The sequence below is a fragment of the Castanea sativa genome, chromosome 11, assembly GCF_040712315.1.
Source record: "Castanea sativa cultivar Marrone di Chiusa Pesio chromosome 11, ASM4071231v1".
In the NCBI taxonomy this organism is placed as follows: Eukaryota; Viridiplantae; Streptophyta; class Magnoliopsida; order Fagales; family Fagaceae; genus Castanea; species Castanea sativa.
This window is the reverse complement of record NC_134023.1, coordinates 7,276,345-7,293,416: the sequence shown is the minus strand read 5'-3', so window position 1 is coordinate 7,293,416 and position 17,072 is coordinate 7,276,345. Positions and strand designations below refer to the sequence as shown.

Below are 17,072 nucleotides of genomic sequence, written 5' to 3'. Positions count from 1 at the left end.
GGTTCAAATTATATATATATATATATATATATATTTTAGAAGAGGTTCAAATATGCATGGCATTAACTTACATTTTTTTTAAAACCATATATTTCTAAAATATATAACGGTTTTATTAGATTCTAAAAGCTTAGAAAAAATTGGTAAACCGTGAGCATAAACTTGTCTAGATATAGACTTCTACGTCTATCGGTATGATTAGACAATGGTTAAGGTGTTGTAAGTCTAAACACAAGAAAAAGGAAGTTGTAGGTTCAGGAATTCGAAACATGCCAGGTTCAACCGATCGAGACACGGATCTATAGAATTTAATTTCAGCTCAACAGCTAGTTAAGCCTATTAAGTGATTAGTGTTTCAGATCTATTTCACATAGTATTTAAAGGAAACCCTAAGGCACATTTTGTGATGACTTTTGTAGGTGCTTTTTGAGATCTAAAAGGAACTGTGCCTTCTCTTTTCAAAGTTACTACCGGAATTCCATCTACACATGATTAGAACCAGTAGATATGAAGTTACTGCAACAAGATCATACATAGCTGATGATTTAAATTTTTGAGTGGGATCCCAGAGTCACAAACATGGGTGTTTGTTAGGTTTTAAAAGTTTAGAAGAATTGGGGAGCGCATACTTGTCTAGATATAGATTCCTAAGTCTATAGGTATGATTAGATAATGCTTAAGGTGTTGAAAGTCTGAATAAAAGAAAAAAGAAAGTTGCAGGTTCAGGAATTCGAAACATGCCAAGTTCGATCGATTGAGAAGAAGGCTCGACCGATTGAGATACGGATTTGAAAATTTTAATTTCGGCCTAACAACCTATTAAGCCCATTTAGTGATTAGGGTTTCAGATATATTTCACATAGTATTTAAAGGAAAACCTAAGACACGTTTTGTGATGACTTTTGGAGGTGCTCTTTTGTGATCTAAAAGGTACTATGTCTCCTTTTAAAGTCACTACCGAAATTCCATCTACACATTTTTAGAAGAAGTTGCTGTAACAAGATCATACATAGCTGATGACTTAAAGTTTTGAGTGGGATCTCAGAGTTACAAACGTGGATGTTTGTGTGTTACAAATTTAGATAGAAGCGTTTGTGGATCATTGGCGGAGCTAGGAATTTATCTTTTGGGGTGGGGGCATATATAAATTTTTTTTGGTGTGAAATGTAAAATAGTAATGTACAATACTTCATAACTCAATATGTATTATAAACAAAAGCGTATTTAATTAAAATTAAACAATCATGAGACAAGAGTGACAAAATGATTTAGTATCTTTAATCAACCATGAAATGTTAATATAGTAGTATATACTATATATTTTAATCAACTAATCAAGTACATCTATAATTGATAATGCCATTCGGTATATAATATATTGATTATTATAATAGTAAATAATATATTTCAAGGAATACAAAAAAGAAAGCAAATGAAAAGTAAAGGAAAAAAACTTAAAAGAAAGCAAATGTGAAGTACCTAGGAAAGAGTTAAAAGCAAGAGGTCAGCTAGTCAACTAGGGGCATAGAGCACTGCACAGTCAGGAGATGAGGGGCCCACAAAAGCTTCAATCTTTCACTCTTTCTTGTCTAGTTTAGTCACACGCTACAAAACTTTTACTTTTTATATTGTAAACAAACTACAACAGTAGTGGGAGGGAAAAGGAAAGAACTAAAAAGAAGAAGAAGAAGAAGAAGAAGAAGAAGAAGAAGAAGGTAAACGTCAAGTCGCCAACGGAGACAAAGAGAGCAAGAGAGAGAGACAACTGTATGAGGCAAAATGTTTCTACAACTATGTGGGGGACTAGGTGGTGTGGCACATTCATAAAACTTTTGACTTTTCAATTTTTCTACTATTGTGGTACAAGTAAGCCTTAGATGTGTTGGGATGAAAATTAAAATTTTTTTTCCCTTTTATTTGTTGAGGTAATTGTTAAAATACCTATGTATTCATTTTAAAGATGCTGAAGGTTTAATCATTGTAATTTGTTGACATATGTATTTATGGATTGTATTTTATTTAAATGAAAATTATGTTTATTTTTAGACTTTCTTTAAATATGTATATTATCAGGTATAAGGGGCAAAAATGATAAGGTTATTTAAAATATTCCAATTATTTAAGATATTTCCACAATTTTCTTTTCTATTTTTTTTTTTCAAAAATTTTGTGAGGGCTAAGGGCCCCTTTGGTCATCAAATGGCTCTACACTGTCATGGATTCAAAATTGTGTGTGGTTATGTGAGTAAGTACTACAAGAGATAGCTTTAGATTTAAGGAAAAATCTATTGTAAAACTGCCGTTCTAATTAGTGAATTTGTTGCCTTGAGGATATTTTAGGTTAAATCCTCCTAGTTTTTTTACCTTTAAATTGGACTATTTCATTGGTTTTCCTAGGTTATCATATTACTTGTCTTCTTTACTTTACCACCTTAAGTGATATGATTGTTTGTGTTTAATCTAGATTTAAATAATTAATAAACCTAAGTAACTACTTGGTTAATTAATTAGGCTAAACAATCTGAGTGTACAGGGATTTAAACAAACTTAACTTAACAGGTTCTCATTGTGTGTGTACACACACACACACACACACACACACACACATATATATGATTTAGTATTTTAATTGGTTTTAAACTCCCTTATTTAGCTTGCTATGAGATAAAGTTGTTTTCCAAAAAAAATAAGCAATCATTTTTATGTTGACTAATGCTAGGTTTCCTTTGACTTTTTTTTTTTTTTTATGCTACCAAATACTGAAAAATATGGAAAACTATCTTTACATAAGGTTTTCCAAGAAAACAAGTAGTGTGTAATTGGATTTGGACTCTTTGATTTTTACACCCAATAATTCACTTGGCAATTGGCACAAAATTAAAAATTAAATAGGACACATGACACAAAATAGATAATCCAATTAAAATCTAATTAGATTTTCTTTAACCTTTGGCTATTAATATATACTAGTCGCTAACCTATGCGATGCATGGAAATAACTACTAAATGAGTTTGAAATGAGTTTTAGGAAAAAAAATTGGAGTAGTAAGCAAAAATGCATAAAATTAAAAAATATATATATATTGAAAGAAATAACACAAAGTTTCTATAGGCCGAAAATGTGCATACGGAATGAAAATGTGTCTATTGACCGAAAATGTATCTATTGAATAAAAAAGTGTCTATTGAATGAAATTGTACCTATTGATTGGAAATGTACTTTTTCAATGAAAATGTACCTATTGACCTAAAATTGTGCCTATTAAAAAAAAATGAAAAGTCACAACTGTTCGGTGTTTATAAGCAGTTATAAATATTATTAATTTTATTTTATAAGAAAGTATTTACATTCATTAATAGGATTACAATCGGATTAGTGGCTATCAAAAAAATAATAGTAATAAACTGTGAAAGAAAAGAAGAAAAAAAATTCTAATTTTTGCTCCGTCCTCGTTGGAAAACCTCTCTAACTTACTTTGGAGTTTACGGTGGGAAAGTCTTCTTCATCCTCAATAAATTACACCACCGCTTTGCAGATGAATCTCCAACAAATTTGCATCTTGGCAAATAGGCAACATGCTGGCGCCAGCCACATCACATTCTCATTCTCATAGATGAGTTTTTGACTCTCTTTCTCTCTCTCCTCTCTCAATTCTTTGGTCTGGTTTGCTATTTTTTTTTTTTTTTCTACTTTACTCTTTATCCCACCGTTCCAATATGCAAGATTTGAAGTCCACTATCCAAGTCCCAAAGCAAGATGTTTTTTTACAGTTTTGAGATTACAATTTGCTTCAAGTGCCACACGTATGGTTTACACTTCAAGTTATCTTCAAAAGCAAAAACAAATTCTCTCAAGTTTGATCCTTTACTTGTTTTTTCTTATTTGTCATTAAATTAATAAATATATTATTAGTGTATACAATATAATACTATGATTATTGAAACTGATATTATTTTTAATGTATAATATAAATAAACTAATATAATATTTACTTTTTAGTCTATTAGGAATTTAGTTGTACCGTAGTCATTAACTCATTATATAGAAGAGTTAAAATTTAATTTTAAAATCTAGGTTTATAAGTAAGTTTAAAATTGTTGATTCATTCTTCAAAATAAAGAAAGACAGTACTGTTACTAATTTAACTATGGTACATAGTATAGATATATTACATATAAATTTTAATCATCTTATTATTTTTCGGCCCCAAAGTCAATTTTTGACTCCGTCACTACAAGAAGATGCCTATTGAATGTAAAATTGTCTATTTATTGAAAAATGAAAAGGCACAACTTTTCGGGTTTTTTATATGTATGGCATTTATTTATGTAACCACTTGGTACAATGAAGAGTGGTCAACAAAAAATCAAATATTTCACTTTTAAATTATATATAGATATAGATATAGATATAAATTAATTTATGTAGCCATATGGTGCAATAAAAAGCGGTTAATAAAAAGTCAGAAGGTATCTATTGATCAAAAAGGTGTCTATAGGCAGAAAAGGTGTTTATTGAATGAAAATGTGTCTATTAACCGAAAATGTATCTATTGGAAAATGAAAAATCACAACGGTTCGTGTTATTAAATGTATACGCGGCAGTAATTTATGTAGCCACGTGGTGTAATGAGGCGCGGTCAATAAAAAGTCAAACATTTCGGCTATTAGTTATTACTAGCGTTTAACCCGCACAATGCGCGGGATCATTTTATGAATTAGAAAAAAATCAACTTAATATATTATACTTAATGTGATGGTAAAATATGGAAGGGGGTGGATGGTTAGTTGTTCAAATAATGATGCTATGTGCAGGTGTTCTTCTAAAAAACAGACATAATCTGGCATCAACACATGATCTACAAAAAATGTTAATTGAAATCTCATAAGTTATAACTAACTAGTCGCTAACCCGTGCGATGCACGGGTCACTTTTAGCTCAAAATGTTAACATGTCTAAGTTTAAATATTTATCTAATTTCGACTATTTCAAAGTTAAATCATCTCCAATATGAAATGGAGAGAGTAATTAAACATCTTGTATGACAAATTGTCAAAAATTTGAACATCGTTAAAAATGAGAAACATTCAAATTTTATATAGTAATATATTACATAATCATAACGTGCTATTACACGAATACAATTCCTTGGTAAATGTTAAGATTGATGACAACTATTTTATATTATCTTGAGTAAAATTTAGCCCCACAATTGTAGTGTATCACATAAAATCGGAACTACAACCATGTAAAAAGAGAAAATTAAAATTGGATATAATAACAAAATTCTTTTACACCGCAATAGAACCAAAAGAATTATTATAATGCATAATCCAATATGAGTATGAGGCTAGGAGTTGTACTCTACATTACTGCAAGAAAAAAAAAAAAAAAAAGAACAAATCTAGAATAAAGAACAAATAGAGAGCATATCTAATTAGTTAAGAAATCAAACAGAAAAAATTCTAGTAGTGAGGAATAATTAAAATTGTAACAAAATAAATATAAAATAACACAACTTTACCGTCAATATGATTTCCCTACATCTACATCACACCCAATTACTCTGTATTTTTTTGGCTTTCACGGAAACTAAACCAAAAAAAAAAAAAAAAGCATAAATCAATTTGCTATGTTTCTTAATCCAGTGTATCAATCAAGTGTTCTTGTGCCCACAGTGAGATGCTCCGTGGACCATAGTGGATGCTCTGTAATTTCAGTCCATTGTTGATTTTTGGTTGCCAAATTCTCCACGCATTGCAGTAGAAATTTCTGTGTCATTTGCTTTACTCAAACATGAATTCAATTACTCCCTTGAGAAATAAAGAGTGAACCTCCTGAAGCCCAGGCCATAGTTTGCAACTCTCCCAAATCTAACAGATTGTATAACATGCCAAAAAGATAACCAACTAAGAATAGAATAATATAGAAACAATGTAACGAACATGTTTATTAGTTTAGAGAGAAAGCAACGTACCATTCCATTGCAATGACCACCATTAACTTCTTCAACATATTTTCACCCTTAAATTAAAAACAACAAAATTAAATGAAACCTTGATTATATAAGGTGGTCAGGCCAGGTCTATTATTAACCCATATTTGTCAAGTGTAACATTGGAACTGTCAGATGACATATTCATTTACTTTTCTTTGTGTGATGTCTGAGCATATTCTGATAGCTAATTAATAGCAATATAGCGAGATCTGAGTTGAAGGTAAGGAAACATGTCTATGAAATAATAGGCAACTTCTGACTTTAGATTAAAATATAAACATAATTACATAATGCGTAACTTGTCCAATAGACGACAAAGGAGCACTTCTCTTTGAAGGAAACCACACCCTCTGGCTCTGCTAGGTTTCACTTGGCGGTGGGAGTGAATAATTGGCATTATCATCATTCCCTGCAACCCAAACTCTAAAAAAATAAGAGTCGGAGAAAAAATGGACTCTCTCCTATAATTGAAACACTTCAATTTGGCTTAGGTATCATCACAAACACTTTGGGGTGATGAGGTTGGACTCTTTTCATATGCTATGCACTAAAGTGCTGGCTATTGTAGACAATAATCTGGGATGACGATAAACACCGTTTACCCTTGGATCATGACAATAGAAACAACCTACAACATCTAACATTCCATGAGGTGAAAAAGATGACAATCCAACTACAAATTGTAGACCACTGAATTCATTTGATGTCAAGCTTTACATTCAGACTCAATTGCAAGTTGGACTACAAATATCAGTGGCATAATCAATGGAAAATTATGTAGCAAAGTATAATTCCAAGCCAAAATTTGATTCTAAGGAACAACATATGATCCAACTCAGATTTTTGCAGGAGAAGAAACGGCATTTTTTTTCCTATCCTTTTATCTTATTTTTCCCTCAGATGTGAAGAATAAATTTAAATTTTGAAAGACAACAAAGATGAAAAAATTAATGTATAAATAAAGTGACTTCCTCCACCGACAATAATGTGAGTTAAATATTAATAAGCAGAATCTCACCAACATGTTTAATATAGCCACAAATCAAACAATTACCCAACAAAACTTTTTTAATGTAAATAAGCAAGATCTCACCAACATGTTTAATATAAACATAGGTCGTGCACTTAGCTAACAAAACTTCCTAAGAGCAAAACCTTACACATCACAAAAGCAAACAACAACAAAACTACAACTCAGAAGAGAAACATAACAAACAAAAGATCCTAGAGAGTTAAGAAAAATTACATCTCAACACAAGCAATTAACAACAAAATTGCTATATTTCATAGCTTTGTTTTATCCACATAGCAAAAAATAACTTCTAGAGCCTATAAATATGGCCACATACCAAAACTATCAACCAAATTATAGCACATGTTAGGATATAAATATCAAGCAACTGAGATGACCAAATTTTTAGTGAAATAAAGTAGAAAAGTGCATTCATGATCAATTGGAAACCTAAGCAAACCTCAACTCCACATCATACTTTAAAATCAAGTTCTAATCTACTTCCAAAACATATTTAAACAAATGATTAAATGCAGTAAGTACTAATCAAATTAAATAAAAGATCAAAAGAATAGTAAATGTAACATCTCCTTAACAATTTAACCATTACAAACTCTCTGTGAAATCCATATATCGAAGTGTAGGTGTCAAAAATATCCCTAGATACACAGTACTTAAGTATGCAAGTTATGTTGAGTGCAATATCATAGAGGTTAAAACTGATTTAATTCAAAGGTATTGAACTACAAAATCTCCATATAAAGATAACTAAAACAATTCATTTATTTTTAATCCAATAACTAAAACAATTTCAACAATTAAAAAATTAAAAAATAGGCATTAATAGTTATCAATTCCACTATGAGACGACAAAAAAAGGGTTTTTTATTTTTTTATTTTTAAATCAAGGTGATAAAAACTTGCCAAATCTTTTTGAATCAAATCTTGTCAATAAAAAAACTACAACTACAAATATTCCAACTTACAAACCTCAAAGGTGTGCCAATATTTCATAGTTTCATACCAGTGCCACACATTTCTTTGTTTGATTATGTTGGAATCTTAGAATTGAACAACAAATAAACCAATAAAATCAACATATATATACAAAATCCCAAAAGCAGCAAAACTGCTGGTCTGCTGCAAACAAACCAAGCCAAGAAATCAATGGCAACTCAAAAGGATTTTTGAATACAACAGAAGGCCAAAATTTATATCAATATGGGAAAAAGAAAGAATTGAATCCAAAAATTATGTACCACCTGTCTAAAGAGAAATTTCATCAAAACATGGCAGACAACCCTTTTCAAAATCCTCCAATCGTGCCCTTCCTTTTCTCATCTTTCTAAGTCTCTCAAACCAATTCTAAATTTTAAACCTTAATCAAAACCAATTCTAGGCTACATGCGTAAATCAAAACTAAACAATTCATATCAATTTTTTTGAACATAAGAAAGTACCTTTAATTGATGTGTTGTCGGCGGTATTATAGTGGTGGGATGCCGACTGAAGGTGAGTGCTGGCTTGACAATGTTGGCAGCCCTCAAACTTCTCTCTCCGGGTTTCTATTTCTTCTTGATGTGCCTTAAAGATTTTTTTCTTGCTTTGAGGCATTGCTTGAAAATAGAGAGAAATTGTTTCAAAGTTGTGCTGTGCACAGAAAAATAAATTTCTGAAGAGAGTGAGAGAGAGAGAAAAAGATTTAGGGGAAGGAGATGCCCTTCTATTTTTGAAACGACATTCAGACAATCTCACAAACAAATCAATGGCATGCCAAGGATTATGCAGTAAAATTATGTAGAATTATGCAGAAAACTTTCCGCAAAAATTGAAACAGCAAAAACAATTTGCTTTGATTCTAGCACTATTGAGCAACATAAATAGGTCCTTTTATTTTTGAAACAACATTCAGGAAATCCCACAAACACATCAATGGCATGCCAAGGATGCTCGTCTAATATAAACACAAACACAAACAAACGGAAAAAAGGGGTATGATATTAATATAAACAGAGCATAAAAGTTTTGAACCCAAAAAAAAAAAAAATTTTGAGATGTAGAGATACCTCAACCAAAGCAGGCAAGTTCTGTCAGTATTTATACACGGTGTGGAAAGGAATAAAGGAAGGAAGGAAATCAGATAGGCAGCAGTTACTGGGAAACGGTAGCTCAGGAAGGTGGGTAGCTTTCAAACCCTCTGTTTTCTCACGCAAGGCTTCAACGTTTTTTTTTTTTCCCTTCCCTTTAAGCTTCCCTCCACGTTACAATCTTCAAACACTCTGTCTCATCAGGCTTCTACTTGGTCACGCAAAACCCTGAAACTTTCCACTTTTTTTTTTTTTTTTTTCCTTTAAGCTGAAAAGGCTCAGCCAAAAATTGGCTTCAACGTTTTTAATTTTTAATTTTTTTTCCGTTTAAGCTGAACTGAAAAGGCATTAGGTTGGGCTTGATAGTGGAACTAAATAAATAAGAGGTGGGCTGGATTAATTATACAAATTTATTATAGGGTGATAGTGGAAGTAAATAAATAAGTAGTGGGCTGCATTTATAGGGCTAGGATTTATAGGGCTGAAAATTGTATAAACCATTTTAAATTTGAAGGAAAAATTATATTTTTAAAAAAATGACGTGGGAGCTAATGTGGCGTAATGTGAGGATAGCAGCATTAAACGCTACACTTCAGCTTTTAGTAATATATAGAATATAGATTGGTTCAAGGTTTTTTTAAGGGTTGTGGGTTCAAGAAAATGTAGTTATTGAAGTATGAATTAAGTAGAAAAGAAATTTGGCTAATAAAATCAATCTGTAAAGAAAAAAATTTGTTGCAAGTGTATAAGATACGTTAGTTATCAATCCGTTTGTTTATTATTTTAAAATGCAATAATTAACCCCAAAAAATTCTATAATTCCATTTACAAAAAAATTGTTATTACTATACATTCTAAAGTATGCATGTTGAAATTTGGTTACGAACCAGATTTGCATGATCAATAAAGATTTTCCTTTTATATTAACAGTTGTCCCAACAACATTTATTTGAAACTTAAATATGAACAAAATACATACTTCTTTGTAATAAGCTCTAGGAGAGAGAGAGAGAGAGAGAGAGAGAGAGAGAGAGAGAGAGAGAGAGAGAGAGAGAGAGAGAGAGAGAGAGATCAACACTTTTTCTCTCTTGCTATTTTTGCTTGAGAAAGGACCAAGAACATATAGAAAACATAGTGAAGGTAGTTGTCACAATTATGATTACAGTAGTTTTTGGTGAGTCTGACCAATGCCAAATTCTAGTTGGTTCATTAGTCTAATTGTGGGTCACATTTTTTTAGAGCTTCACATCAAGATTCCTAGAATTTCCTAATCAGTTGTAGATTTTTCATTAGTCACACTTCTGCATTTGTGAATAATAATACCTTCAAAAATAATTGAGCTAACTTTTACTTTGCTACAGTTTGTTCCCCAATTTAGTACCCAAACAGATTCTCAACTAAATTAGAATACAACATGCAAAATCTATAAAAATCCAATACGACATCTAATATAGCCACTTGTAATAAGCACTCTGAAGAGCAAATATACAACAAAAGACCATTAAATTACATAACTCATACTGTTTAGGAATATACCTACTTCTCTTTATACACAAATGCAAATACAAGTTCTGTAATAAATTGAAACAAACAATAAAGTTCAATAACTAAAATATAAATTGACCTTCTTAAATTAGAAGGAAACTCCCACTCCTTTACTGCGACAGCATACAAAGCCTAAGAGGCTTGAAAGAGCTAATATTGATTGACTTCATGTTTCAAATTGCAGAAATATTTGTAGATTTAGGGAGAGCTACCTCGAGAGAGCTTTAGGGAGGTGACCATTTTGGAAAGATAAGTTTTAGGGAAGGTAGCAGAGCTAAGCCAACAACAAAAGAAGAAATATCTGAGAAGAAGACTGTCACCACCAGATTAAATGCACTGCATCAAATGAACTGGCCACATTTATGGAGAAATGACACTTGAACAGTGCCATCCTAACTCACAGCTACTCACAAAGCTTCCAAGAGGTCCTGATGGGACAAGCATCCAAAGGATTTCCTACAAAATCAACAGATGGAAGGCTGAGACGAAGGAGTGAAGGACTATATAAGGAAATGACCACCATAAAAAATGGGGCATGTAATCTAGGAAGGAAGAAAAAAAAGGAGAACACACTGTATTCAGATAAGTTTGATTAAATATAAGAACATCTCATCATTGGGCTTGACCGATGAGCGTTATTTTTATCAATTCGTATTCTTCAGTCTTACTGGCATGAATCCTATTAGTTATGGTCCATACTTAATTTGCTAGGAAGTTTTCTTGTAAACCCATTTTCTAACAACTATATTGTTTTGGGTTTGTTGGGCTATCATCCACTATTCTTGGAGGGCTGAAGTTCAAATCACAGTCCTTACAGATGGCATAAATAATTGAATAGAATCTCATCTTAAGATTAATATATAAAACAAAAATGTTGTAGATTGTAGTTTTTTTTTTTTTTTGAGGAACAAAAAGGGTGGCTCACATGTGATATCATAGCCAACCACACCCCACAGGTACGTCGCCTATGAGTACCACTAGCACATAATGGTGCAAAAGTAAATTAACCAATACACCAAAGTTTAGATTAGAATCAAATATTACATATTGATGATATTACCTTCTTTTATTAGAGATATAAAGACCAAACTAGGTAATTGTGCAAAATAATACAAATCGTTCAAGTAATCAGGTTGTGAGGAGTGGCATTTACACAATGGAGCCCTCTAGGATCTGCCTTTTTTCTTTGTACTGCTCACTAGTAGGTTTGAGTCTCACTTTAACAATGCTTGCTTTGAATTGTCAAAATCTTAACATGTAATAAGGATTCAATTAGAGCCATGCTCTTCATTCTACCGATAAAGCTCTTCTCACTTGCTTTTGTTTAAGCTGGATCTGATGAGCGTCATCACCCTCCAAAAATATTCATATCTTAGTGGTCTTATCTGATTTTTTTTTTTGTCAATTAAAAAATCATCCTGATAATCTTTCAAATAACAATAGATGAAGCTTTCAGTGAGAGGAAAAAATAAAGAGATAACAATTTTTTTTTTTATACAAGATAGAATTTCTAATCTAGCTTAATCTAAGTGTATACGTGTGTGAAGCTCCCTCCTGGAGACTTGAACCCCGGCCCTTGCCTCTACACCCGACAAGTATTTATATTTGTGAAGTGACCACTACACCAAGGGTGCACGATGGTAAATAACAATCTTTTAATATACTACTATTCTAGTTGTTTGCCGTGTCGTATCTTTCTTCACATTACAATCTTGTTGATAGCATAAGTCATAGTTGGTCACACCGTTGCCTTCATTGCATACTTGCTTGGGTCTACTCTACTTAGTTTCTTCCAATATCTCAATTCACTCCAAACTTTATCTCTATTATCTATTATATTTATATATTTAATTTGGTATTTATAATTCAATTATTATAAACATGGTTTTGAAACTCGGTCCGGACCGTACGTTCTGACCTGGTTAATCGAGAACCATCGCTTGAGATGGTTCTTTTAACTCCAAAACCCACTATACACAACAAATATAGTAAACCGTTAGAACCACGGTTGAACCGCCTAGGTTGGAGAACCGTGGCCAGGGTCTCACGGGTCTCATAGGTCATTTTCTTTGTTGAACTTTGTCTTTTTTATCTCTCATCCTCACCACAAATCCGAGAATGCGGTCCCAAAACACACTAAGTCCACAAAATAAAAAGGAAATGAAAATCACAAACCTTAGCTTTACCCCTTTTTTTGCGTTTTCCAATTTTTCTTCTTCTTCGTTCTTCACTTCTTCTGCGTTTGTTCTTCTTTTGCTTCTTTGACGTTTCCTTTCTTCTTCTGTCACTGGTGCCCAAAACCAAAAGCAATCAAGTCTAAGATTTTTTCTTTTCCAATAAAGCTGTCTGGAAGACACAACCCCTTCCCCTTGAAAAAGTTGGACACGTGGCCACGCTTCAACCATTCATTTGCTTTTAAATTAATTTTTTTTTTCATTTAATTGCACTTTTTATAGGACATTTAATTTTTTTTTTTGAAGAGGGAAACACCCTCAAAATTCATTAGATAGAATTTGAATCAAAGTGCAATGCCTCCACAGCTGGGGGGAGGAGAATCTTCAATCCATACAACTTCATCTATGATATCTTTGGCATATCTAGCTAGAGCATGGGCCACAGTATTGGTGCTCCTTTTTACAAATGACACCTGTGACCAACGAAGTCTATTTATCATGCAAACCATGTCCTGGAGAATGTGGCCCAACCGAGATGAAATTGCATTATTTATTGGTACTACAAACCCACATATTCGTATATTAAATTCATGTACTGTTCTTCTCAAGAACCATTCATGTACTGTTATTGTAAATTAGGATTTATATTATAGATTAAATCTGTATAACATTACATAAATTTATAAAAAAGTGTAAAATATTATACATATTTGCATAAAATATATAATGTTGTAGACAATCATTTTGTTTATAATATAAATTTATTTTATCTTGATAGTATAATGTAAACTAATAATTTTATTATTATTATTATTATTATTATTATTTTTGACAATTAATAATAATATTCCATTGATTTTTGAAACATTATAATGAAAGCTGCCTCTCTCTTTCTTTCTCTACACTGGTTCTACTTTTAAATCTTTTGTTGGTGGCTCATGCTTCCTTCGATCTGATTAATGATCCGTCTCCACTGTATGCTCTCTAGGTATAGGCTATATGACTTTTCCTCTACTCTGCACTTTGCAAACCCAGAATCCAAATGGTGCCGTGGTTTACTGGTTTTGTGGATGGAGGCTTAGTCTTATCTAATAAGACTTGTGGCTGTGGGTGGACTAGAGTCTTATGTCTCTTATGTCTTATCTTCGACTAGGGCCGTGGGTCGTCTTAGAGTTTTGTCTTTTACATCTTTTTTTTTTTAGGTAATAGGATCGGTTTTGGATGGGCTTTCAATTTTTGGCTGGGTTGTAGGTGGAGTTGTACTTCTGTCAGGGCTTCAAAATTTTTGAGTTTTAAGGTGGGTTTAAATATCACTTATTTTGCTGAAACTGAAAAATTATTGTTAAAAGTACTATAGATAAAAGTAAAAGTTAGTTGAAATAGTACAGTAGGGCTCATGAATAGTGCCAAAAAGTGCAGTGAGGCCCATGAGATTCATGATGAATAGTAGCAAAAATAAGTTGAATAGTGAAATACTTTTAATTTTTCCTCTGCTCTCAAATGCACACATAATCATGCATTTTTATATTTGTGCAGGTTGAGAACTTGAGATTGCTAGATTCTTGTTATTGTTCAGTAAAACTAGAACTACAATAGTACTTTTTTTATATACATCAGGTTTTATTGCTTTGCACTTGAAAGTTATTTTTTTTTATTTCAGTCATTATAAATATATTACAGATAGTTTTTATTTTATTTTTAAATATTGTTTTATTTGAAATTTCTACTAGAAAATATGCATATGGATATGAAAAACTTAAAAAAGAAGAAGAGAAGAAACATTAATTGAGTCTAAAAAATGATCAATGAATAAATTTATTATTAGTAATAAACAAAATACAACATAAAATTTAGATGAAAATATCACAAATGAACAAGAAATTCACCAAAACGAGTTGGAAGAAAATGAAAAAGAGATGTTAGAAGAACTTGAATATAAAAATTTAATTAGTCAATTTGCATCTCAAAATGTAGGAAAAATAGATTTTAAATAAAATATATTATAATAAAAATATTAAATAAATATTAATTTAATGAATACATAAATATAAAAAGGCCCAATTTTAATTCTCGCCTAAGGCCTAAAAATGTCTAGGGCCGGTCCTGCGTACAGCAGAATTCGGGCGTCGCCTTACGGGCTCGGTCCTGAAGTTGAATGATGTGGGCGGACTTGAGACTTGCAAAGAGGTTTTGATAGAAGCTACCATATGGCCTAAAAAGTATCCACAATTTTTTACTAGTAAGTTCCTCCTCCACCAACTATCATTGTATTTGACTTTTGGGTTTTCTAATCTCTACTTTTAGATAGTTTATTTGGACATTCTTAGGATGGGTTTGGATTGGGCTGAAACGCGTGAGTCTGCGTTTTAGCCCCCCCCCTCCTTTTTTTTTTTTTGCTGGACACACACCTGTCACTGTTCATTGGCCATGAACAGTGATTTTAGGCCAATGAATAGTGATTTTAGGCGTGAATAGTGTTTTTCACATATTAAAAAATTATTTTACTACAGTGTTTTTCAGTTTTCAGCCGTATCCAAACGGATCATTAGTTTCTTTTTTTTTAATAACTGGATATTCTTAGTTTTGTGTGGGCCTGTTTTACAAATGTTAGACCGGGCCGCCTGCTACTACACAAGGCCCAAAAATTTCTGGATTAGGGAGCTGGGACCGGTCTAAGAGCAACCCTCCTTGGTCCGGCTTGTGCGCAAACGATGCCCCTGTTAATCAGGCTTTAATCACATGCCCATGGCAGGCAGAACTGTTACATTAACTACGGCAGGTAGATACAATAAAGACAATAATGAAAATTCCTTTACGATTCAAACAGAAGTGAATAATGGGCTTTGATAAGGAATGCTCGCTTTATGAAATAATAACAAAAGGGTAGGTATTGAATGAACAACAATAAGCTTGTTAAAAGAAACAAATATCAATCTACCGCATAAGCTACGTTGCCAAGTCTAAGTCAAGAAGGTGAATCACCTCTTCAACGTGATAAACCTCTCTGACGGAGAAATTAATTGCTTTGAAGGGGCGGGCCTGAATGACTTGTGTTCAGTGAGGTCCTTCTCTGTTACTAGAGAAGATGGGTTGGAGAGGGAGAGGGAGATCGACCCATTTGGTGCATGTCTACCACTCTTTTCTCGCTGTCTTTCTTTACTCCTCTCTCTATTCCTTAGTTTTTTCCTTTTTTTTCTTCGTTCTTACTCTTCTTTCTCTTCTCTCTAATTCTTTCTCTCTTTTCCCTTGATTTTTACTCTTATTGTCTTCTTTTTTTTTTTTTTTTTTTTCATTCTTGTGATATCCCCCCTAGAGATTGCTCCTCCCCTCTTTGCCGTGCACAGCAAAGGCTCCTTATATAATGCCAGCCGTGCTTGGCTTTTACCATTTTAGCCCTTAACCGTTTTTGTCTATTGCGGGTGTCCTTGCCGACCATTACTGACTAGCTAGTCACCCAGTCAGCGCCACCTACCTGCACTGGTCGCACCACTCCACCTCACCAGACAAAGAAGGACCTAGTGGCACCAACTCAGCTTTGCCTTTTTTGGGTGGTATGTCATCCCAGCAGGACGTTGCCTCCAAAAGTGCTTGAGTCGGAAACACGAAAATGAATTTTTCTCCCTCCCCACCGCCAGACCATGCCCTCTTACCTCTGACCTATGACCTTACCACTTCCTGTATTGGCTGGGTACAGGCTGGTGATGTCTAGGCCTTGCGTGCCTTACCTCCATGCTCGTTCAAATTCTACCCGCTGCTCATGTGTATGCCGCTGTCTGAAGGTCCATCTGCCCAGTCTACCATTCATCTTTGACCTCTTATGGCGTGGGCTGCTTTCCCTGACTTCTCATTATGGCTTGCTTCTTTAGGGGTTGGGCCTTGCCCGGTTGAGTGCTGTTCTGTGCTTTATTCTCAGCCTTGTTATTTGCTTCCTACCACATCATTGTATAATGCTTGCTATAAAGTTTGCTTAGCCCAAGGCTGCTGGGCCTTTCCAGGCTTTTTTATTTATTCATTCTTTGAAGGCCCAATAAACTCATTGGGCCCTTTACTACTTGCAGGCTCCCTCGTCCCGCCTACTTTCCTTTAGGCATCCTTGGCCCGTTTACTTACTTGGGGCATCCTCTGCCCTTTCCAATTCTATGCTTCCTATGGGCTTAACTCCTCGAGCTTCCCTGACCCAAGTACTTCATACTTCATCCTTGGGGCTCATGGATTCTCCATTACCCTTTACTTACATTGCTTTGGGCCTACTATG

General features: G+C 33.2%; 1 long non-coding RNA gene across 3 annotated transcripts; it reads right to left on the bottom strand.

Annotated features, from left to right (window-relative positions):
- Nucleotides 1-5,411: 5,411 nt before the first annotated feature.
- Nucleotides 5,412-9,387, bottom strand: LOC142617551 (uncharacterized). 3 transcript variants are annotated; one of them, XR_012840990.1, is made up of 4 exons: nt 9,078-9,387; nt 8,472-8,965; nt 5,979-6,408; nt 5,412-5,874 (listed from the first exon to the last, which is right to left on the bottom strand). It is a non-coding gene; the product is annotated as an uncharacterized LOC142617551 (long non-coding RNA). The 3 variants fall into 3 exon arrangements; XR_012840989.1 differs by having other exon boundaries at nt 8,472-8,661; nt 9,078-9,381; XR_012840988.1 differs by having other exon boundaries at nt 8,472-8,627; nt 9,078-9,381.
- Nucleotides 9,388-17,072: the final 7,685 nt, after the last annotated feature.